Source organism: Bubalus bubalis, chromosome 8 (assembly GCF_019923935.1).
Source record: "Bubalus bubalis isolate 160015118507 breed Murrah chromosome 8, NDDB_SH_1, whole genome shotgun sequence".
NCBI lineage: Eukaryota > Metazoa > Chordata > Mammalia > Artiodactyla > Bovidae > Bubalus > Bubalus bubalis.
This window is the reverse complement of record NC_059164.1, coordinates 105970283-105980689: the sequence shown is the minus strand read 5'-3', so window position 1 is coordinate 105980689 and position 10407 is coordinate 105970283. Positions and strand designations below refer to the sequence as shown.

The 10407-nt window shown below is 43.7% G+C and overlaps 1 pseudogene; it reads left to right on the top strand.

Annotated features, from left to right (window-relative positions):
* The first annotated feature begins 1262 nt into the window (after positions 1-1262).
* Positions 1263-4168, top strand: LOC102395806 (annotated as a pseudogene).
* Positions 4169-10407: the final 6239 nt, after the last annotated feature.

Here is a 10407-nt window from a genome sequence, read left to right as displayed (position 1 = left end):
TTTACTTATTTAATATTTTATTTAACTAGTAATTTAATTAATTTTAATTACTGCTTATTTAATTTAGTATTTTATTGACTTATTTTTTTAATTAAGTTTTTATGGCTGCACTGGGCTCCCTGTGGCAGTGGGCGGGCTCTCTCTAGTTGCAGCGTACCAAGGTTCTCTAGTTGTATGTGCAGGCTTAGTTGCCCCATGGCATGTGGGGGTCTTAGTTCCCAGATGAAGGATGGAACCTGCATCCCCTGCATTGCAAGGTGGATCCTTAACCACTGGATCACCAGGGAAGTCTCCATTGTTAATATTTTGAAATGAGTCCTTGCAGTCTTTTTCTGTATAAAGGTAGATGACTTAGCTATTTTGATTAATTAATTTTGAGGGTAATGTATACATGAAACCACATTGCTTCAGATTATTTGAAAAATAGCCTTTGGACATAATACTGTAGAAAAAAGAAATATAACAGCAGTATATGGATAGGTTGGATATACAGATATGTAGAAATAAGAAAGCCATTAAAAATGCTGCTGTGATGATTAAGATGAAACAAATCCTTGAACCTGGATGGTGGCTATGAAAAAAGAAAGGGGACAGGATGAGAAAAAAACTGTATTTAAAAGGAAGGCAATTCAAATGGTTTAGAAGGAAGAAGGAAAACTCAGAAATACCGTCCAGGTTTCAAGTCAGGGTGACTGGGGTTTTGAGGGGAATGGACACGATATTAGCTCTAGGGGACTATTGTGTGTGTATTCTTTTACCCATTTTGAGTATGTGGTGGTGTGGGATGGTCGAGAACAAAAAGGCAGATTCAAGATTCATTTACATTTTCAAGATTTCTCTGGTTACGGATGAAGATGAGTTTTCTGAAGGAGAGACTAGAGAGACAAAAGATGGATTGGAAGAGAGATGTGGGGACATTTATATTTAGAAAATAGAAGAAGAACAGGAGCTAGAGAAGGAGCCAGCCAAAGAAAAGTCAGAATTGTCAGAGAATTGAGAGTAGAGTGGCTCTACAGTCATGGGTGGAAGCTATTTCAAAACTGTGTGATTCACAGCCTGAAATGCCACAGAGACGGCAAGAAGGATGAGGACCAGGCACAAAGGATGAAAAGAAGTCATGTAGAAGGTACCAGATCCTGAGACACGGAAGTGTTAATTGCTCAGTTGTGTCTGACTCTTTGTAACCCCATGGACTGTAGTCCACCTGGCTCCTCTGTCCATGGAATTCTCCAGGCAAGAATATTGCAGTGGGTAGCCATTCCCTTATCCAAGAATCTTCACGACTCAGAGATCAAACCCAGATCTCCTGTGTTGCAGGCAGATTCTTTACTGTTGGAGAACTCTGCTAATAGCAGGTGTTATTATATTAAATGACTATCATATTTGGCAGTGTGAAAGGGTTTACCAGACCCAGCCAAATGACTTGCACAGAGATGGAGCTTAAGAAATGTGTTGAATGAAATAATGAATGAGTAGGAGACAAAAGAGTAAGTGTTTAGGAGTGATGGTGATGTGTATGTGTGCTGTCGTAAGTTGAGTCTGACTTTTTGTGACCCCCTGGTCTGCAGCCTGCCAGGCTCCTCTGTCCATGCCATTTTCCAGGCAAGAATACCAGATGGTACTGTGGAGGTGGCCAATTCCTAACTCTGTCTGGCAGAGCCAATCAGTTCCTTGCCCCTTGGGACCTTCTGCCCTTGGGAATGCTCCTGGACATTGAATTTGACTATGCATACAGGCCAGTCTGCTTGGGAAGCCAGGCCAGCCATCAGGGAGCAAGGTCAAGAGAGAGGCTGGTGGCCATTTCTCAATAAGACTTCCTAGCGTCTCACAGGCAGTCCAGAGAAGGGGCATCAAGTGCCGTGAGTAACCTCAGCGTCATCAGGGAGTTGTTCTCCTAGGGTTTTCTCATCTGCACGAGTTCCAGTCCGTCCTGTTTGCCTTCATCCTATTGATATACATGCTGACAGTTCTGGGGAATCTGGCTATTGTCACCCTCACGGGCCTGGACCCCCACCCCCACTCACCCATGTACTTCTTCCTCTGCAATTTCTCCCTCATGGAGGTGCTGCTGGTCACCTCCACTGTGGCCCCTAGGATGCTGGCTGACCTGCTGTCCCCTCGCAGGACCATGGCCCTGGCTGAATACCTGACCCAGTCTTTCTTTTCCTTCTCCCTGGGCTCCACCCACTTCCTGCTCCTCACAGTCATGGCCTTTGATCGCTGCGTGGCCATCTGCCGCCCTCTACACTACCCGACCATCATGAACAGGCCGGTCTGTGTGAAGCTGGTAGTGGTCTGCTGGGTGGTGGGGTTCCTCTCCACCATCTCCCCGACCCTACAGAAAGCCCAGCTCTGGTTCTATGTCCCCAACGTCACTGACCACCATTTCTTTGACTCTGCCCCGCTGCTTGAGCGGTCCTGCTCCGATACCCAGCACATTGAGCTCATGGACTTCTTCCTGTCCTTGCTCTTCAGAAACCAGACAAGGGCCCCTCCACACAGCTCAACAAGGTGGTGGCCCTGATGACTGCCCTGGTGACCCCGTTCCTCAACCCCTTCATCTTCACCTTCCGGAATGAGAAGGTCCAAAAGGTCACGGAGGATACGTCCAAAAGGATCGTCCTCAGACACCCAGCCGCCCTCAGAAGAGAGCACAGATGGGGGGCTGTCCACTGCGGGTGGCACCCAGGTGCCCAGGCTGGGGCTTCTCAGTCTCCTTCCTAGTCTCTCCTGCCCCCTCCGCCCCGCTGAAGTCACTGTTCACTCTCCACAGGGAGCGGATGAGTTCACGTGTACCGAATGTCTCAAAGGCAGGCGTCTGTGAGCCTGCGCTAGTTAAGGAAAGGATGATTTCAAGGCAGCTGGGGGTGAAAACAGTGTGATGATGTCAATTCAAATTGTAAGATTTTTTGATTGAAGTCGCTCAGTCGTGTCCAACTCTTTGTGACCCCATGGACTATAGCCAGGTTCTTCCGTCCATGGGATTCTCCAGGCAAGAATACGGGAGTGGTTTGCCATTTCCTTCTCGAGGGGATCTTCCAACCCAGGGATCGAACCTGGGTCTCTGGCATTGCAGGCAGACTCTTTACCGTCTGAACTACCTGAGAAGCTTCAGAACCATAGTCCAAAAATACTGGAGTGTGTAGCCTTTCCCTTCTCCAGGAGATCTTCCCTACCCAGGGATCGGACCCAAGTCTCCAATATTGAAGGGCGATTCTTCACCGACTGAGCCACAAGCAATCTCAATACAAAGAAATAATCCAAATCAAGGTCTTTGCACAGGGACTTGGAATGTAGGGAGAACTCAGTAAATGTAGCTGTTATTATGAAATGTGCTATTAAACTCTCTCTCCGAGGTCCTGCTCTATGGTTTTGTTCTCATTCTTTTATGTTTTCTTTGTGTGCAGTCTTTTTTTAGGATGTGTCCCTTTCTCAGGAACTGGTTTCAGAGTCTAGGCTGGGGTCCTGAAAGTGGGAGGTTCTCAGAAGAGCAGGATGTTTTGGCATCCTCAGAACAGAAAAAACTATGTGCCTTTTGCCGGGACCCCATCTGGGACAGCTCCTGGGACCCCCATCTGGGACAGCTCCTGCAACAAAAGCATCGCTCACACCCACTGCTCCCTCCTGACCCCTGGACCTCTTGACTTTTAAACAGAAATGACTCTAGGGGCCACTTTTCCATGCCTCTTACACAGCAAGGTCATGAGGGCTCCATGCCTAAAAAAAGGGCATGCCCTTTACGTTTTTAAAATTTTTTAATCCTTCCTCTGCACGCAGGAAAGAGGGGATGAAAGGTGGGTCTCTGTCCCTACACTTGCTGCCTCCCCCTTCTCAAGGGCTAGCTCTTCTCCTCTCCCGCAGAACTGCAGATCCCACAGAACCACAGAACCCAGAGGGAGGGCCCCTCCGAGGTGGGGGTTCCTGGAAGTCACCTGGCTGGGAGACTGCCAGCCGCCCTGCAGGGAAGACAGAGGTGGTAGAAGGCAGATGAGGAGGAAATGGCACAAGATGGGTGTTGTGGGTAGTGAGTGGGCTGGAGGGCAGATGAAGGAAGGTATCCTTGGAAAGCTGGAAAAGGTTTAGGGTATCATGGAAAGATAGTGCCAGTAGAAATGGGTTTGGCATAGGATCTCTTATATCAGACGTAATCTGGACTGCCCTGGAATTTGCAAAACAGGACAAAGAGTAGATGCAGACTTCCCCTGACTTCTGGAGCTAGTTCTGTTCACAGGGTTCTAGAAAGGCCCTGGTCATCATGTACAGTGGAGACAGTCACAGTGTGGGGGCCACCCTTCAACCCAATGTTGTGAAGAAAGGAGGTGGTGGGAGGATCAAGTGTTCCAGGGTATGCGGTCTGGGGGCCTGAGTCTCCTGTTATGACCAGGAAGCTTGGTCTCCAATTCAACTTTTTTTTTTTTTTTTAAAATAACTACCATAGGACACATTCCCATCTGTGGGCCTTTCCAAAAAAAGTGGGCAGGTACTTTTAATTCTGCAGTAAAGGCCCACTGGGAAAACATTTTTTTTTTTTTTTTTCCATTCTGAGAACTTTCTCTCCTCTAAGTCTCAAGGGACTAATTACTTACCATCCTAACAAACTTTGTGGGGAAAAAAAAAAAAACTGAAAAACTAAACGGGAGGCAATTATTTCCTTCTGATATGCAAACACTTTCCTTCAACTTTTTTGCTTCTCAGATAATCAGCACACAAATCTGCTCAGGTTTTCCTCCTGAGAGATTCTTTCCTGTGACTCATCTCTGCACCCTCCCTCTAAAAATTTAAAACGACATCTGTGCCTCTATTTCTGTTTTGCAAATAAGAGACAAAGGCATGGAGAACAAATGTATAGAGGCCAAAGTGGGGAGGAATTGGGAGATTGGGATTGACATATATACACTATTGATACTATGTATGAAATAGATGACTGATACAAACCTGTTATATGGCTCAGGGAGCTCTACTCGGTGCTTTCTGGTGACCTAAATGGAAAGGAAATCCAGAAAAGAGGGGGTATATGCACACCTATAGCTGACTCACTCTGCTGTATAGTAGAAACTAACACAAGTTTTAAAGCAATTATACTCCAATAAAAATTAATTTAATAAAATAATCAGTAACAAAAAGTATGTAAATGACTTAATTCCTTTATCATCTGCATCAAAACTTCCATATCCTTGGTTTCTTGCTCCCTAGTTCCTTCAGCTGGAAGGAATGAGCCTACTTTCATTTCTCATTAGGATTTACATTTGTGACAATGTGTTCTTGTGCTAGCTTGTCAGAACCTTATATATTTCTAATGGTCGCTTACTAGGACATTGCATCTCTGAGGCTGGAATGTTAGACACAAAATCCTGCCATCGTTTTTACCTATATTTCAGTTAACTTTAGGTGGGGAGGTATAGATTGGGAATTTGGGATTGACCACATAAACTCTTCTATATTTAAAATAGATAACCAGCAAGGACCTACTGTATAGCACAGGAAATTCTGCTCAATATTCTATAATAACCTAAATGGGAAAAGAATTAAAAAAAGAATGGATACATGTATGTGTATAACTGAATCACTTTGCTGTACACCTGAAACTAACTCAACATTTTTAGTCAACTATACTCCAATATAAAATTTAAAAAATCATTCATATGAAGAGACAGAAAATCTAGATGTTTACCTTACACTTTTCACAAAAAATAACTAAAAATGGCTCAAAGACCTAAATGTAAAATGCAAAAATAAAGATTCCTAGAAAAAAAAAATATGTTCAGGCAACATTGTGCTTAGTCATTCAGTCATGTCCAACTCTTTTCAACCCCATGGACTGTAGCCTACCAGGCTCCTCTGTCCATGAGATTCTCTAGGTAAGAATACTGCAATGGGTAGCTGTTACCTTCACCAGGGGATCTTCCCGGCTGAGGGGGTCTGCTGCATTGCAGGTGGATTCTTTACTGTCTGAGCCACCAGGGAAGTCCAGTGTGTGTGTGTGTGTGTGTGTGTGTGTGTGTGTGTGTGTGTGTATGTGTGTGTATGTATATATGTCAGTTCAGTTTAGTCTCTCAGTCGTGTCCGACTCTTTGCGACCCCATGGACTGCAGCATGCCAGGCTTCCCTGTCCATCACCGACTCCCAGAGCTTGCTCAAACTCATGTTTATCCAGCTGTCTTATCCTCTGTCATCCCCTTCTCCTCCTGTTTTCAATCTTTCCCAGTATCAGGACGTTTTCCAATGAATCAGTTCTTTGCATCAGGTGGCCAAAGTATATATAAGTATGTATGTGTGTGTGTGTGTATGTATATATATATATATATATATATATATATATATATATATATATGGACTTCCCTGGTGGCTCAGATGGTAAAGCATCTGTCTACAATGCGGGAGAGACCTGAGTTCAATCCCTGGGTTGGGAAGATTCCCTGGAGAAGGAAATGGCAACCCACTCCAGTATGCTTGCCTAGAAAATCCCACGGACGGAGGAGCCTGGTGTCCATGGGGTTGCAAAGAGTCGGACACGACTTCAGCGACTTCAGACTCTTATTTAATTTTTAATAATAAGTATGTTTAATTCCTGAAATTTTAACTATCAGTTTTCAGGAGGGCTTCACTTCACTTTGACATATATATATATATATATATATATTTATAAATTAGCTCTCGATATTACAATCTCACCCTGCCTGCTGGCAATTATGTTCCAGTGTAAGCTACTACTGTGGAATGGGAAGGCTATTGCCTTTAGTGAAATGACCTTAAATCAAGTGCCTTTATGTAGACTAACAAATAGATCAATTGTTTCCATTTCCTGGGGAAAATGGTAAAGCAAAAAATTAACATTGCAATTAGACTGAATAAAATTATTTCTTGTGTATGTGTTTTATTTATAATTGAATATGTGTTATTTTCTTTCAAGTGTTTGTGGATTCTATTGTGGTAAATAAAATACAAAAGATTTTAAAAGTGACACTGAATCTATGGTTATTTTCTAACTCTAAGTGTTCCTTTCAGGCAAGGAGTGTAAACATACAGTTACTGTTGTGAAGGAGTTACTAGAATAATTGCCATTACCAGTCTATAAATTTGATGGGAACTTGATGAATACACATTAAATAAAAGGGCATGGACGGAGGAGCTTGGTAGGCTGCAGTCCATGGGTTCGCTAAGAGTCGGACATGACTGAGCGACTTCACTTTCACTTTTCACTTTCACGCATTGGAGAAGAAAATGGCAACCCACTCCAGTGTTCTTGCCTGGAGAATCCCAGGGACAGAGGAGCCTGGTGGGCTGCCGTCTATGGGGTCGCACAGAGTTGGACACGACTGAAGCGACTTAGCAGCAGCAGCAGAGGAGTCTATACTGAGGACTTCAGATTCTGGAGATTCCAACTTTTAATTAATCTAGCTTTGATCTGAACAGGAGAATTTCTGAGGATGGAGAGATGGGAAAGAAGTTTGAAAAACTAGACACTACTGTCAGTTCTGCCATTGTTGTGACTAACTCTTTCTTTCAGCCATGGCTACTTTATCTATTAGATGGTGAGAAAGCGCTCCTAGTATGACTTCCCTGATGGTCTAGTGGTTAAGAATCCACCTTGCAATTCAGGGAATGAGGGTCTGATCCCTGGTTGCAGAACTAGAACCCCTCACGCTTTGGACCAACTAAGCCCACACCCATCAGCTACTGAAGCCTGCGGGGGGCTCTGCAGGACACAAATAGAGAGTCCATGAGCCACAATGAAAGATCCCGCATAATGCAGTGAAGATCCTGGTGCCACAGCTAAGACTGGACACAGCCAAATAAATAGGTAAATATTAAAAAAAAATTTTTTTTAAAAGAAAGTACTGCTCAACTGTAGCCCGAGAATCGGTTTTTCCCTTCAGGGCTCTTGCAGCACTTGTTACCAGTAGGAGAACCCTTTATTAAAATGTGGTAGAATTAATGGTACTTTGTCCTCTCTCTCACAGATGGAGAATGCTTTGGAGTTAGAATCCACATTTCTTTGATCTTTACCAGCCAGTGAGTGGAGTATATTCCCGGTATTGGGTGATCTGTGTATTTTTACCTCATTGAATTACTCTGAGAGTAAAACCAGGTGGAAAAAAATGCATAAAAATAGTTGATAAAGTGTGAAAAAACATGGTAACATATTATTAGTAGAATTATCTTTAATTCATTCATCATGTTTTTATTTACGTTATGTGAGTGAAAGTCATGTCCAATCCTTTTCGACCCCACGTACTATACAGTCCATAGAATTCTCCAGGCCAGAATACTGGAGAGGTAGCCATTCCCTTTTCCAGGGGATCTTCCCAACCCAGGGATCAAAACCAGGTCTCCCATATTGCAGGCGGATTCTTTACCAGCTGAGCCACCAGGGAAAGCTATTTACTATTTGAGGTGGTAAAAGGAAGATAATTTAGAAAAAAATAAAGCAATTGTTTCAACAGCAATAGCAAACACCGGAGTCATTGCTCTGATGTATAACTGGAGGAGTCAGATTTTCCAGCAGAAGATGAAATGAGGTGCCTAAAGAAATCTTCTGACGGGTGATGAGCATCTCAGAGAGACAGAAAAGAACTTTTCAGAAAGTCAGAGAAAGGGGCACCTCAGTTAGGAAGGGGGTCTCCTGGGGTGGCACAGATGGACCACTAGGGACTACTCAGGGAGCCACGGCTCCAAAGCTAGAGCATCTGTGCCCACAGAGTAGCCCACAGTCCCAGCCTCGTTCACTTCCACACAGCAGAGCTAAGCTTGACGTTCCTGGTGAATTGGTCATTTTTGTTCTCATCTTATAAGCAGGGCTAGGAGTACTGTCTTGATGAATGAACTCAATAACGTTTACTGGGAAATGCCATTTGGTAAATTTAACTGTTTTTACAGAAATAGCTTGGCAGAGTAGTTTACACTGGGGTTGTTTCAAAAAATCCCAGATAGAATGAAAGCGAAGAGAACATGATTCTGAGGAGAATGTACCTGAAGGATTTGGAAAATTTCACACATGAGTTGTGGGAGGGAAACTCAATGGGAGTTGACATTTCATTCCTGAGGGAATATGGAACCTAATAGGCCTTCAGGAACGTGTGTGTGTGCATGTGAATATAATGACTGGACAAGGAATTTACTGTATTCACCACAATCTTCTGCCTTCAAGTAGGTGAATGTTTCTAAGCATGCAGTAGAATAGTTTATTTTTATCTTTCTAAAAGTCTCTGTTGGCATCATCGACTCAATGGACAGGAGTTTGAGCAAACTCTGAGAGATGGTGAAGAATAGGAAAGTCTGGTGTGCTGCAGTCTATGAGGTCACAAAGAGTTGGACATGACTGTGTGACTGAACAATGACAAAAATCTCTTAATATTTCTTCCCTAGAATGCATACAATTCCTGAAAGATTTGTTCTTATTTCTTATACTAATGAAGATTTATCTTGCTTTCTTTAAATTTATTTTCTCTGCATAAGGCTTAGCTGGTGGAGTGCCTTCTCATACTGTCCATCTTATGTTCAAAGTGTTACTCAGCATCACCTTATCAGGAAACTGTCCCCCAGTCCTCAGTCTGGTCTCAATGTCCCTCTTATCTGCTTCCATAAACCTTTCTTTGAATCCATCATTACACGTCCCCTGCCGCATAAGCAGATCTTTTTTTTACTTTTTTTGCCACATCACATACCATGTAGGATCTTAGTTTCCTGACCAGGAGTCAAATCTGCACCTCCTGCCATGGAAGCACAGAGTCTTAACCATTGAATTGCCAGCAAAGTCCCTGTAAGCTGCTCTTTATCATACCATTCTTTCCCTTCATAGAGCTAAGAGATTTGAAAACTATCAATGTCTTGTCTACATTTTACCCTGCACCTGACGCAGTTGTGGGGCCTGACACACAGAGTCTACTCAGCGTTCCTGAAATGAATGAACAGATGAATTCTTATGCGATGAACTCTATACACTCGAAAGATAATGACTTTGGTTAAGTGTTGCTTTTTAGCTTAGTTCCATGTAGACCAAGCACTCATGGTGCACACACTTAGCAGTGGGACACATGCATGTGTGTACACACACACATGCACACACACTGGGGCTGGGTAGCATTTTTTAATCAGAGAAAATTTTCTGTCTGCCCTTTTTTGAATGGCAAGCTCATGCACTTCCCTTTATTAAAAGCCCCACTTGTGGTTCCCCAGGTTACATTCCGAGTTCTTGTAACTGCTAGTGGAAAACGGGGGGGATTCCACATGGTCTTTGAGACCGTCAAGCCAGCCAGGGTGCTACCAAGGACTCATTCTGGTTACCACTCTCAGGCACAGAGGGAAAATCCAAAAGAAACTCAACAGGGGTCATTCCACCCCAGGCTGGTGCCCTGCCTCCTCACAGAACGACCTGGCTGACTGAGCCTGGCTGAGTCCTCAGGCCCC